This window comes from Pinus tabuliformis, chromosome 8 (genome assembly GCF_031772625.1).
Source record: "Pinus tabuliformis cultivar Carrire ecotype Pingquan chromosome 8, CPIR1, whole genome shotgun sequence".
Taxonomy (NCBI): domain Eukaryota; kingdom Viridiplantae; phylum Streptophyta; class Pinopsida; order Pinales; family Pinaceae; genus Pinus; species Pinus tabuliformis.
Genome location: NC_142294.1, coordinates 1,506,060,364 through 1,506,075,195, shown reverse-complemented (window position 1 = coordinate 1,506,075,195; position 14,832 = coordinate 1,506,060,364). Strand labels below are relative to the sequence as shown.

General features: G+C 33.9%; 1 pseudogene; it reads left to right on the top strand.

Moving 5' to 3' along the window:
- Positions 1 to 2,823: 2,823 nt before the first annotated feature.
- Positions 2,824 to 3,576, top strand: LOC149241566 (pathogenesis-related protein PR-1 pseudogene; annotated as a pseudogene).
- Positions 3,577 to 14,832: the final 11,256 nt, after the last annotated feature.

The following is a 14,832-nucleotide window of genomic DNA, read 5'->3' as shown; positions in this document are numbered from 1 at the left end:
AGGTGAACACAAAGATTAGATTATGAAAACACAACCTTTAGATGTCGTGTATTCAATTAAAGAGGGCATCTACGAGATATTTGTCCTCTAGCAAAAAATATAGAAAATAAAAAGAAGGGACAACAAACCAAACAAAAGCATTGAAAAACTTATGAGCCCCCGCTTGCTAAAAAATAAGTGGTGAATCAAAAGAATCCCCCAACTATAGAGAAAGAGGAGACTAACGAAATAACAACTACAATAATACTATTAAAAGACAATAGAACTAAACCATAACACATAAATGGTAGTCACACTAGCTCCCGAAGTACTTGAAATAGTAGAAACAAAGAATGAAGGGATTTGAGGAACTAAAAGATCTCATGTATTTGAGAGCTTTGAATCATAAAAGGAGATCATCCATGTTTCAGGGAATTTGTATTTAGTCATCATCTAACCTAGAGTAGGGATATGGAAGGATCTAAAAAAGAAGAAGGGGAAGAAAGGAAAAATAGAAGACTATTATAATCACTAATGCATTTGATGTCTTACTTTGGGAACCATTAGGGTTTTTTATGAATGCACCAGGTGCATTTTTAACATGTAATTCCTTTTTCATCAACAAAATTATGAATTTTTGTTAGGAAAGAAAAATAAATACATTGGATGCATATTGAGATGTGATTGATAGTAAATTCACAAATGTGTGGATAGGGCTGTTTATTTGGTGATCTTGCGAGAGCCCATACCTACGAGCCAGAATATCTAACACCATATGGGCTTGGGACAGACTCAATCAACACTACATATGCTATTTTTTTTCCTTCTATAGCTCTTGGTGGATATCTCTTGAGGGCCTATGAGACCATCTTGAGGAGGTGAAACACCTAATACTAGAGGGATGCCAAATTCCATAAGTGTGTGTAGGACGTCGATGCATTGGGTTGTGCACCTTCCTGAGTTGGGGAGGGAATTAGGCCAACCTTTTGAGATACTCAAAGACATTAAGTATTGAGATTTGATGTCTGCCTTGGGGAAAATAAAATGATAGCCTTGGGGTTCTGGTATAGACGAATGAGGCTTTACAACTCGTTCAAAAAGTAAGGAAAAGGGCTTGATATTCTTTATGATTTCCCCGATGTTATGTTATAACATTCAATGACTACTAGTACACTAGTTCAACAAATGGTGTTGAACAAGCATGGGGTAATCAACAAATAAATAAGTTAAATGAAAAAACTTAACTTCGGGATGAATTTTCTGGGGAGTATGTAATGCTTCATAGTAATAAATCAATAAAAAATAATAATATAAAAAATGAAATAATATTAACACATAAATAAATAAAACAAGGAAAAATAATAATAATAATAGTAAATAAATAAAATAATAAATAACAAAACGAAGTCATAAATAAATAAGTAAAAATAAACTATAAAAAGAATAATCATAAGTTAAAAAAAGTAGAAAGGAATAAAATAAGAAATGGTTAAATTAACTAAAAAAATGTTGAATTAAGAAAAACTTAAGACAAAGAAAAATAAAAGTTGGCACGATGAGACATGTATCGTGTGCATGGGCATCATCTCCCAATCCACTTTTTATTTAATTGATGAAAGATGATGAAAAGTATGCATTCTTTCGGAAGGAGAATGTTGCGAGACAAAGGATCCACTAGCGATAGTAGTTGATTGATCCACTAGCAGTAGTAGCTGATTGAGGACTTACAGTTAGGATCCACTAGCGGTAGTAGTTGATTGAGGACTTACAGTTAGCCACTACAAAGATTTTGTCCAAGTGAGCCTATGGTTGGGTGGAGATACATCCCAAAACATTGTTGCGATAAGCAGGATCTAGTAACACAATGATTTTGAAATATCTAGTAACATATATTTGTGATTTATAGGTAAGTCTTGTCTTCTCATGTTTTCATAAATTATATATGTTAATAATAGCATCGATTTATGTAATTAGTTGTCTATTTTGAATTCCTTGTCGCTACAAAGATTTTATGATTCGGTTTTCGTATTAATCACTATTAATTTAGCATTGGCCTGAATACAAATTATAATTTTATGCAATTTTTTTAATAAAACATAATTTTTAACTGGAGTGAAAAAAACTAACCTATTAACTAATATTTTTTAATGAAAATTAACTTTTTATTAATTATTTTTTAATGTATTAAAAATTTATTTTTTTTGAATTTTTTTATCACAATAAGTAAATAATATTTCTTATAGATATGTTGCAAGATGTATTTCCAATATTTCCCAATGATTTAGCATAATACTTAGTTTTTTGATCTATCTTCTCATTGAAAATAAATTTTCTGGTTATTCATAATGTTTAATATTGATCCGTTTCTTGTGATTCATAGCTTTATTTATATGACTGGATTCTATACTGAAACAGATGCTTCTTGGGGAAAAAAGCTGATATCAGTTTTTCTTTTTTCCTTATTCTTCCTAGGATAAGCTGGCAATTTCTTATTCGCTTCTATGGTTGGTCAATGTGGTTACCACCAAAATATGTTAGTTACTTCTATAGATGCTCTGTGACGTCGGGTTGAATTTATCTGGAGAATCATATCTGAATGTTTCAATGTCTACAACCATAGCCGGTGACCCAGAAGCAAAACAGGTCAACCTCTAAAGACAAGTACTGCACGTTCAGTTTAAGCCTTTGATTTAGTCCTTCGAATCCTTCAGAAACGTGTTATGATATACTTATCAACAGAAATTGTTAAATATAGATGGAGTTATCTTCTACATGTTCATGATATAATTATCAACAGAAATGGTTAAATATAGATGGAGTTATGTTCTACATGTTCGAACGTCGATGGGAAATTTATGGTCCCCTTCATTTGTTGGGAAGCCACTAACATTCCAAACGTTAAATTGTTCCAATACGATTATAAACGTACTGGTATACCTTGAGATTTTCAGTGGATCTTGTTCGATTTCGGTTCTGCAGACTGACTTTATGAAACGCACAATGTTAAAAGCAGTCTGCTCAGAGATTGTTCTCTGTATAAGCCTACTTTACTTGCTGCTGCTCCGTTCTGCTGTGAATGCAGCGGGTTCTGCGGCAGCACCAGGACATCCAGCGCCATCCAAGCTTGACCGTTTCAATACAACAACGGTCATATTCCATAAGCGTTTATCTGTGTATAACAACAGTAAAGCGCAACAGTTTTTGGACCTACAGAACCAGGCAAGGGCTCAGCTCGGAGAGCCCCCAATGGTATGGGACGACAGGGTTGCCGGATATGCACGGTGGTACGCAGAACGGAGGCGGAGGGATTGTGCATTAAGGCACTCGTTCGGTCCGTATGGGGAGAACATATTCTGGGGAAGTCGCAGGAATTGGCAGCCCCATGATGCTGCTGTTGCGTGGGTTAGTGAGAAGAAGTACTACGATTATGGAAAGAATTCGTGCATCGGAGATGAGATGTGTGGCCACTACACCCAGATCGTGTGGAAGAATACAAGAAGTGTTGGCTGTGCAAGGGTCGTTTCTTACAACGGTCAGATTTTCATGACGTGCAATTACTTTCCACCAGGAAATTACCTCGGGCAGAAGCCGTATTAGGCGGTCTGGCCCTCCTGCTTATTGTTGAATAACGCACAGTTACAGTACTGTATTCTCTACCATTGCCGGCTTGTCTGATGCAGTTCTGCCCGAAGGTGTGAATTGAAGATAAATCATTGAATCTATGTTCACGGCAGCATAAGCTCTCTTGATTGACGAGACAAACTGAGTTGCTTTAAATTCAGATATTATAAATTTTGCGAGGTGTGTAATAATATACGCAGAGAAACATCTGTGTTATAGGTTTTGTCACCTTCGGATATAGGAGCCCTTTTGAAAGTAAGACTTCGAAAGAGGACACACTCTGTGCACTTGTGACTTGTGCTCAAAGGAAGGAAAACCATTAAAATTTTCCAACAAAAACCACTGTGGGTTGGCGTGGACTCTGGAGGCGTGAAGCTACACGACGGGATTAGTACCGAGTAACAAGGGGTCGATGAAACCCGATGTCATAGTAACTTAGACTCCAATTATTTCCATCCCACAACCCCACACACATATATTTTATATTTTTATCATTATATTTTAATCATCCGTTTAAGTTCATTTATATTTTATCAGAAATAGAAAAAAAGATCTCAGTTTCAAACAAATTCGAAGGAAGAACTTTGAGTCCCTTTGCAGGATGCCACTGTGAATTCCGATAACATGAGCATCAACCGAAGAAAAAAGCAACGCATCAAAGAAAGTAATAAATTGTCCTAAATTCTAACTTGCAAAATTGTTTAACCAATAGATAAGTAATCGACTTACATTTACACATTCGAAATGTGCTATTACAATGCAATCAACAGAGATGTACAGTTATCTTTGCACATTTTGCAAATCTGAAATACCCCCATTCAAATTGAAAAAAATGTATTGTTGTATTTACAGTGGTGCATTGCATTTAAATTCTAAAACAGTTGGAATTTTGGGTGGTATATTATATTATTGGTTGGTTTTAAAAAATGTTGTAATTAAAATGTTGTTGTATAGATAAAGTTTATGTGACTATTAAAATATTGCAATTAGTAATTGTTATGGAAAGGGAAATAAAAACATAGTAAGTGTTCTGTGGTTTACAATTAAAATTCACAAAGATGCGAAAGGATACAAAGTCAACGTTACAACTTAGATAGAATTTTTTTCAGAGTAATGCAATGATGGCTCCTAAAAGGGTCTTATGGATTAAAATTTCAGAAGTTGCAGCAAAGAAAATCAATGGAATTATATCAATAGGAATAATTGTACATTAAAAGAATTTTATATACTAATTACCTGTTAATGTTATCCAGTATAAGCTAAGGAAGGCTCCGTAATTTAACGAGATACTTCGATACACCATGACGAAATTAACATTGAGAAATTGGAACAAAAAAATTGTATTACAAAGAATAGAAAAATTACACAACAATTCAACAATAAATTCTTCCTTCTCTTCGTCTCTACCTATCTTGCAAAGGAAGCTAGGTATTATAAAAAAAGGGATTTCCATCTACACCAAGTGAAAGATCAGATGACCAGCTCGAGAGAATCGGGCAGCTCATCTTGCTAAAATAGTTTGCTTAGAAATTCATATGAATTAAACGAAATCTGACTTCGATGCATTAGGTGTCATTGGCAACTAAGTTGTCTTTGATTATGAGAGATTCATGTTCAGCGTCCAATTGAAGTTTTGATTGAGAACCTGGCGTAGTATGCCAAAGTTGCAATAGTGAAAGTGGTAGCAATGCAAAATCTAAGGACTTTGTCCACAACATGGCATTGATGAGTTCACCAGCTTCATTGGTCATGGGAGAATTGTAATATTCTTTTTGTAAGTGGCTATACCAGAGTTGTAGCAACCCAAAGGAGCTGCAGTAATGGCATGGATGAGAATTGTAACACTTTTCTGTCTTGGCCTGAGGATTTGCACACCTGTGTGTCGGCTAGCATCACCGGTTATGATGTCGCAACTCATGTTGCTTCGGCATGAAGGAGTTGCGGCCACCAACTTTTGCTCCTACTTCATAGTGCTAGTATGAATGATGGCAATTTCACAACATGATGGACAAAAAAAAATGGAAAAATGGCGAGAGAAAGAGATTATTCATACCTACACCAGAAGTAGTAATAATGGGTGCAACAAGCATAAGCAAAGAATGAAAAGGGGATGAATGGCATCAAAAAGGTTATGGGTGGGTGTTGAAAATGTGCCAATTTGAACACCCATCAAGTATCATTATATTTGGAATTTGAACACCCATCAAGTATCATTATATTTGGTTGATTGTAGTTGATTATAATTGATTACAGTTGATATTGTTTCACTATCTTAAAATATGTTTGAGTGTGTCAAAGAGTTACTATTGTCAACTAAAAATTACTATGGTTGATTATGATTGAATATAGTAGACAGTGTTGATAATGTTGATGATTGTTGACTATTAATGCTTTTCTTTGACTATGGCTAATTATTATTAACAATAATTTATTTTTTTCACAATGATTCTTATTAGTTAATTATTTTTTATTATAGAGAATTTCGTTATCTTTGATTAATTATGGTTTCTTATAATTAAATGTTGTTGATAATGACTTCTGTGATGACTATGGTTAATATTTTGACATAGAAACCAATTGTATTACATTAAGGTCTATTTCCATGAAATACAATAAAATATTTAAAAAAAATAGAAAAATGCAACATAGTGCATAGCACATCTAAAACACCCTTGGTTATGAAATCCAATTTGTATCAGAGATGGTGTGTATCACGACATACTGTGTATTAGACGTCAAATTTCATTGGCCACTAGACATCACATCACTTCAAATTTTACTCTGATAAAAACATACAACTTGATTGTCGAATAGACATTACAATATTTTGTTCATTGTAGTTTGTAGTTTATTATAATTGATTATAGTTAATAATATTTGACTATTGTAAATATGTTTGAGTGTGTCCATGATTAACTACTCTTATGTAAAAGTGACTAGGTGCTCCCCTTAACACCTTGGAATGATATGCAAAAAAAACACCTTGTTTGGAGTATATCAAAATGAGAAAAGCTAATGCACCTAATTTTTTTATGTGCTCTTTTAAAAGTTATTTTTCCTTTATATAGTGTACTTTAATAACAATGGATAAGATGTGATAAAGTGTTTGTTAGTTTGAAATAAACTTTGAATGAGTTAGATCCACAGCAAGAAAAGGAAACTTTCATGTGATGAAAGATGAGGAAAATAAACTTCATCACGAGGATGGGAAAAATTCTAAAATGGTATTGTGTAAAGTGATTTATTAATGAAAATGAATTATAATGTTTTAAATGAAAACAATAGAAATTTTTTTATTCAACCATTATTGAAATTTATGTAATTTTCTGTGAAATTATATGTATTACATATCACAAATTTTCAAAGAATATAGGAGGAATTTTTAATGATCCAGTATGATCCCTAATGGTCCAAAAATCAAAGTTGGATTGCAGAGAAACTAGTACCAAAGAAAAGAGCGTGTCACAAGAATTCCAACAGTGTAAATGGCACCTTAATCCGAGTTCATATGCGAAAATCATGCACACTCAAAGTTTTGCTCAAAGTTGGCAAAGAGATAGAATTTACTTGCTGCTAGATAAATTTGGGTCAATGCCAAATTGGTGGCCCTGCCAAATCAGTGCACAAATTTGGAAATACTTCGATAATTTTGAGGAAGTGTTAGTGATGATTAAAGTTAGAGAAATCACCAAAATTGGTAGCATAGCACAAAATTTTGTGGCAATGACATGGACCAACCAGCAGTCGCCACATGGCCCAATCATGGAGTGCCACGTGGCACCCCACAGTTAGCCACTTGTGCCCAGCCAACCACAACTTGTGGAAAACCAAACTTGGTTAACGTTTGGAGGGTTAACGATTCTAATAAAAAAAATTATATATAGTATAGATTCAATAGTTTGGCGGTTGTTTTAATAAAACATATCACTCAGTGATTTAAATATGTATGTTATGGGAAGCAGTTTAATATTAAACAATAACCAACATTTTAAATGGATATGGATTGACATGAACAGTTCGAAAACTACCAAGTTGGTAGTCGTGCCAACTAACCTCAAACAATACAACCTAACCAAAAGTGTTTTATTCGGTGGTCTAGTGAATGAAAGCTACATATATGTCATATTTGGAGTGATCGCGCTAATATGAACGGACAATTATTTAATATGATGCATAAAAAAAATGACCGTGAGTATGCGGGTTTGAACCAACGACCATGTAGAAAAAAATGTTTTAACAGATATCTATGAGCCATTCTTCCAATGGGTTCGCCTTTTTAAACTCCACTGGAAATATAATATTTTAACTTATGTCACTGAAAATCAACGGGAATGGAGTAGAGGTTAACTATGGAACTAGGGTTGCAAAGGGGTGGAACCGGTTGAGGTCAAAACCAAGAAAATAATGTTGGAACACTGCGAACTAAAAATAAGGAATTTGGGTTCCAAGAGGAGGAATATTATTGAGAATATTCTTCTGGAAAATATGCATGGAATAAAATATTCCCTAAGGGGCTAGAGTTGCAGCGGAAAAAGTATAATCAAGTTTACTTATTTTGCTCAAATTTTTGCAAAGACTGAAATGGCGTAGTCTATTCTCGCAATTATGCAGCGAATATCAAGGGTCATAACAGAAGCCCACACTCTTCATTAATTGTTGGGAAAAAAAGTTTGAGGCAACAAGGAACCACTTGAAAGTGGGTCATGTTTATAGTCAAAAGTCTAAGTAGGACAAGATGAACCTACTGGTGTTGTGATTGCGAAGATTTAAGTAGTCAAATTTCAAGTCACTTCGTATGGAGGTATAATGATATATTTTGGCATGTACTTTCCTTTCTTTTTGATAAGATGAATGAAGCGGCCTCCCCACTATTGAAGGAGGTCCCGAAGACGTAGTCCACAGTAGACAAACTCTGTTATCAAACTTTTGCATGAATTGTCTTTATGGTATCCTTTATTTTTCTTCTTCTTTAAGTGTTCGCACATATGCCTTTTACAAGCCCTTTTATGCAATTCTTCTAATATTGATTGAAGAAGATATCTTGGATAATGTTGGTACCAAAGGCATATTAGATCGTGTTTGGCATCAGAGTAGTATTTTCACTGATGTGAATTACGAGTGTGAATGATAACTTGAGCCAAGCTTTAAAAGCGTAAAGGAAAACACAAGTCTTTTGACCGAGAGATTGGGCGTGCAACAGGAAGACAGAAAAGGTGAGATGATGATGCTTGTATTAAGGAAGAGAAAGTTGTGTGTCAAGATTTCTGCAACATGGAAAATAAGGTAGACAAATTATTTGTAGATTTTGAGAGGAAATTGATAAAGAAGGGCAAGAATAAGGAAGATAAACCAGAGGACAATGCTTTGGTAAATCAAGGAAATGGAAGAGAACCCTTGAACCTCCATTTTCATATTCTAGTGAATGTTCTACTTCTTCATATTCTTCTCATCATTTTACTAATCATCCTAGAAAAGCTTCTAAAAATCAATTTCTAATTTGTATATAAACTTTGATTTACCCACGTTTAACAAAGAATCTAATGTAGAAATGCTAAATAATTAGATTAGACAGTTTGAAGTGTAATACAGGATATAATATATAGTAGAAGATGAGGTCAAGATCTAGTTAGAATATCTTTTGATTGGGAGGCACCGCTCTCGTATGGTGGGAGAGAAAACTTAAAAAAAATAGGAAGCATGTGGGTTAACTATTTTCTTCTTGGTCTGAATTTGTTTCTACTTTAAAAGGACAATTTTATCCGTTGCAATATTGGTAGACAACCACGATAGAATGGAAACATTTGGGTAAAGGAAAAGGTCAAGATGCTCAAAGTTTCACAAAGGAATTTAGGAAGAAAGTATTAGTGTTGGGAATTCATTTAGATTCACCTGATACTTTGATGAAATATATTGGATCTTTATATAATTGTCTTTGATATTTCTTATTATTGCATGAACCCAATACTCTTGATACAACCAATGTGAAAGTCATTCACTTTGAAAGTAGAGGAAAGTATGAATAAGACAGCCATGCAAAGAAGACAATGACAACAAGGAAAGAGGAAGAAAATCCCTCTTGAACTCATTGTGAGAAAGAAGGGTATGATGAGGAGAATTACTAGAAAATTCATCCAAACTTTAAGGCAAAGAGGAATGGTAGAAAATAGTTTTTATGGTGCAATATGAATTGGATTTTGATTGAAGTGAAGAGATGAAGATCATAGTTGTTGGGATTGTAGGTGATAGATCAATTCAATTGGGTTCTGATTCTGGTGATGAGACAAAGGTTGCAATGATTGTTGTACCAAATATTAGGAGAGCATCAAGGACTACATGGATCCAAGAACTTGAGGATACCAACTAGAGAATTCAAGCAGAGAAGGTCAAACTAAGAGGAATCCTATGAGAAGAAGAAGAGGATAAGTGGAGATTGCAATTTAAGTTATGAGCCAAGGAAGAGGGCTTGGAAAAGTTGAAGCACAGTGAGGGCTTAGTGAAGCCATCATCACCCACTTCAGAATCTGCAACTGAGGTAAACATTGTTAGTGATTCTTCAGTTTCATGTTCCCATGATGATGATGATTTTGGTACATTTGAAAAGCACAATATAGGCATTAGTTCAAGTTTAATGAAGAATATGGGATATGAAGAAAAGGTCGTAGGTTTTAATGTCCAAGGCATTTTGAATCCTATCCAAGTGGTGGAACTACCTTGACATGTAGGACTAGGCTATGTTGGAAAGGAATATGCAATATTCTGCAAGATCATCAATGAAAGACACTCCAAACACATGGAGACAAGGTATTCTTCAAGAGACAAACCTGATATAGTACAAGATGTTGAAATCACATCACAACATTCCAGTGATAGTGAGAATTTCAAAGGAAGAGCTAAGGAAAGATCTCCTCGCTAGGTAAGCACTAAAGACATCCATTTAAGAAAGAATGTAAAGAAGGAATGGAGGATGAAAAACCATTTCAACCATTGCTACAAGGGTGGACATCATAGATCCACTTGTTGGAAGCTCCACCGAAAGCTACATCGAAAGAAGGATAGGGAGCATATGAAATCATCTATGAAGGAACCAACCAATGAAGCAATACAACAAGGAAGCCAACTATAGGAGGAAACCCCATTATCCTGTTTAGGTCCGAGATGGGTAGGCTTTTTAAGTAGTTTAGCATGGCCACCATTGTAAATCACACGTTGCGAAAATGTTTGTGAATTTGATGAGGTTTATAGCATCACTTGTGTATGCAACATGGTCATATTTTTCCTTTTAGTTGGATAGGATGGGGGATGGTTTTTATTTAGATTTTTTACCATGGGTCTGTTATAAATTGTTGGAAAAATATGATCTTTCAACTTGAACATGTATTGGTAGCTACATATTTGCATATGGATACAAGTGTTTGTTTCATCACTTTTTACTTTGAAAAACCAAGGTGAAGGAGAAGGCATGTCAAAGACATTTGTTATGCAGATAGAGAGTGCAGTATATTTTATAATTTTCAAGGAGAAAAAGTCATTTAGTGCAAAGGAATGATCTAGGTGGATCTATAATGGCCCAAAAATCAAGGCCCTTAGATTACAACGACTCTATGATTAGATAGAAGACCTCATCACAAGCTTTCCAATGACAAAAACAATTCCTCAATCCAAGGTCATATGTGAAAGTTATCCCCGGATAATGTTCTAATCAAAGTTGGAAAAAAGATAGAATTTGGTTGTTTCGAGATAAATTTGGGTCAATATCAAATTGGCGACCCAACAATATCAGTGGTTAAATTTGGCAATGCTTGGATACATTTTGAGGAGGCATTATTCATGGTTAAAGTTGGAGAAGCCATCAAAATTGGAAGAATACCACTAAATTTGGCGGCATTTACGTGGACTGATCGATGGTTTCCACATCACCCAATCACCAGATGCCACATTGCACCTTGCGGTTGATCACATAGGCCCAACCAACCACAACTGGCGGTAGACCAAACTTGGTCAACATTCGACGGCCTCATGGTGCAAATGATAGAAATTATATATATATATATATATATATATATATATATATATATATATATATATATATATATATTATAAATTTAACGATTTGAGTGGTCAATTTAAGCAAACATATCACCTGATGGTTTAAATGTATGTTATGGGAGGTAGTTTAATATTAAATGACAATAAACGTTTTAAATGGCTATGGCTTGATATAGACAATTGTTGGACTACCAAGTTGTTGACCCTGCCAACTAGCCATGAACAATACACCCCAACCAACCTTGTTTTATTTAGCAGTCCAATGAATTAAACCAATATATAGCTCATATTTGGAGTGGTCCTGTCAACACCAGCCGACATTAATATAATATGATACATAAAAATAAACAATCATAGATCTGCAAGTTCAAAACAATGACCATGTAGAGGACAAATCTTTGACAAATACCTATTAACGCGTCTACCAACCGGTTGACCTTTATAAAAAGATTTGACACAATAATATTTAAGCCTATGACATTTCAAATTGACAGGAACTAAGCTGAGGTTAATGATATAACCAAGGCCGTGTAGGGGTGAAACTAGTTGAGGTTGGAACTGGGAGGTCGGCGGTGGAACTCCACACTCTGGGAACCAAGAGTTAGGGCTCCAAGAGGAGGAATATTCTTGAGGATATTCATATTCAAAATCTGCATGGAATTTAAAATATTCCCTCATGGGTGAGAGGTATTGGTGGAAAAATATGGTCAAGGTTATAGTCATTTTGCTCAAAATTTCGCAATGATCACAATTGTGTAGTCTATTTTTTCATTTGAGTAGCAGATCTCGGGGTTCATGTAAGAAACTTGCATTATTCATTAACTTTTGGCCACGATGTTCGAGACAACAATGCACATTTCAAAAGTGGGTCATGTTTACAATCAAAGGTCTCAGGAGGACAAGGCAGACCTTCTAGTGTTGTGATTGTTTTGATTTGAGCAGTTAAATTTCAATTCACTCCCTAGATGCAGATATAATGATGTATTTTTTCATGTACTTGACTTTATTTTTGATGAGATGAATGAGGCGACCTCTACACTATTGAAGTAGGGCATAGAGACGTAGTCCACACTCGATGAACTCCTTTATTAAACTTTTGTGTGCATTTTCTTTACGGTCTCATTTATGTTGTGTTCTTCTTTAAGTGTTTGCACATATGGTTTTTACATGCTCTTTTATGCAATTATGCTAACATCAACTGAAGAAAATATATTAGATAATGTTGGTATTTGGGGCATAAGAGATCAGTGAACAATATAAATGAAGTTAATCGAACAAGTCAATCATGATTACTTCATCAATTTAGCTTTGAAAGTTTAGAGATTGTAAATAATCTATTGATTTCAATGTATTTGATTGGCACCATTATAAAAAAGCGGTTCAGGAAATGACTTGTGATTTTTTTATCTATCCTCAATCTATTGATGGTCAACTAATAGGTATTTCATAGTTAGAGATGAAGTTACCACGGAGACTTTTGGATATAATTCAACAAAGCAAATCTTCTTATGTTTCTAAAATATAGAGTAGATGCACAAACCCCAGTTTCAAGTAAGTAAATGTGGACCAAAGTTTTGAAATTTATAGTTCCAAATATAATACTAATTAATTCATTCCATTGCAGTTGAATATGCATATTTAAACACCTTCAAAGAAGAAGAAAACGAAGAAATTTTAGGCTAATTTGTCTTATATGTGCTAGGTTTCGATCCATGTAATGTCACTTCCCACATCCATGAATTTTCATGTCCCTATACCATATTTTATCATAGAAACAATGTGGTACATTAAAGGTGTTTGGGTGTGTAAAAGATTAACTATTGTTAGGTAAAAGCAAATATTGTTGAGTATGATGGTTGAATTTTCTTGAGTACATATCATAATGGTTAACTGTGGTTAAATGTAGAATGACTTTAAATAACATTGGGTAATGATGGTTCACGATGGTTGATGATGGTTTAATATAGCAGACCATGTTGATAGCATTGTCAATAGTTTATTGTTACTAACAATAATAGTTGACTTTACTCTATTATACATCTTACTAGTTAACCATGGTAGATTCTAGATTCAACATGCTTATTTTTGGTTGATTGTGATTAACTATAATTGACTATGGTTATATTCTTTTATTATAATAAAACGACTTTGAGTGTGTCAAGGATTAATTACTGCTAACTAAAAGTCAATATGGTGTAGTATACCGTGGAATTTATTTGAGTTGAGATCATAATGGTTAAGTATGATTGATTATAGGTTGACTTTGATTAACTTTGGTGAACAATAGTTAATGATGTTTCACAGTGACTAACTATATTATAGAAAAATAATAAGGTTGATCATTCTTGACTATGGTTGATTAATATTGATTTTGGTTGACTATGAATAATTATTATTGACAATACTTGAATTTGGTTCATCATAGTTCTTAATGGTCAACCATGCTTGACTATAGATTGAGTGTGATTATCTTTGATTCATTGTGATTGATTATTAGTGATTATAATTGACTATGATTAATCATGTTTGACTACGATTTGACTATGATAAATATGAGCTATTTTTCAGTAAATGTGACTATCTTCTCCTCCTCCTAATACTTTAGAATGAAATGAATCATTGCACGTTAAGTGTCCTCAAGCCATTGAATCTAATGCGTGTGATTAGTATCCATGAAATGTAAGCTCCAGGGTACCTCAAGTAAGATGATGAATCTTAGACTCTTATCTGAAGTTAACAATGATATTAACTTGTGTCTTTTCCAATAAAACTTACTTAGAGATGCCCATAAATGGTACATCAAACTAAAAAAAGCATCCTTTCAGGGTATAAAACTAAGAACCATTAGATCTTCCTGGAGAACACTATGAAGCATGGTAAATTTCTTCACCTATTTTAGGTTTATTAAGGTTACTCCATGTGAGGCAGAGCTAAATGTGCTATATGTGAAAAATACTATGGTTTTAATATCCAAGATTAAGAAAATAAATATGTTATTAGTTTTCACTTTTTAATTTTGTTTATAAGCCTCCATTGTTAATTATACACATGGTTTCGATGAGGTGATTATCTCACCTTGATCTTTTACGATATGTACATATTGTAGTGTAGTTCTAATTCTATTTTGTAGTGTGCTTGTAAATTTTTATTATAGAATTATAAATTAATTAGTTTTTTTTTTCAAAT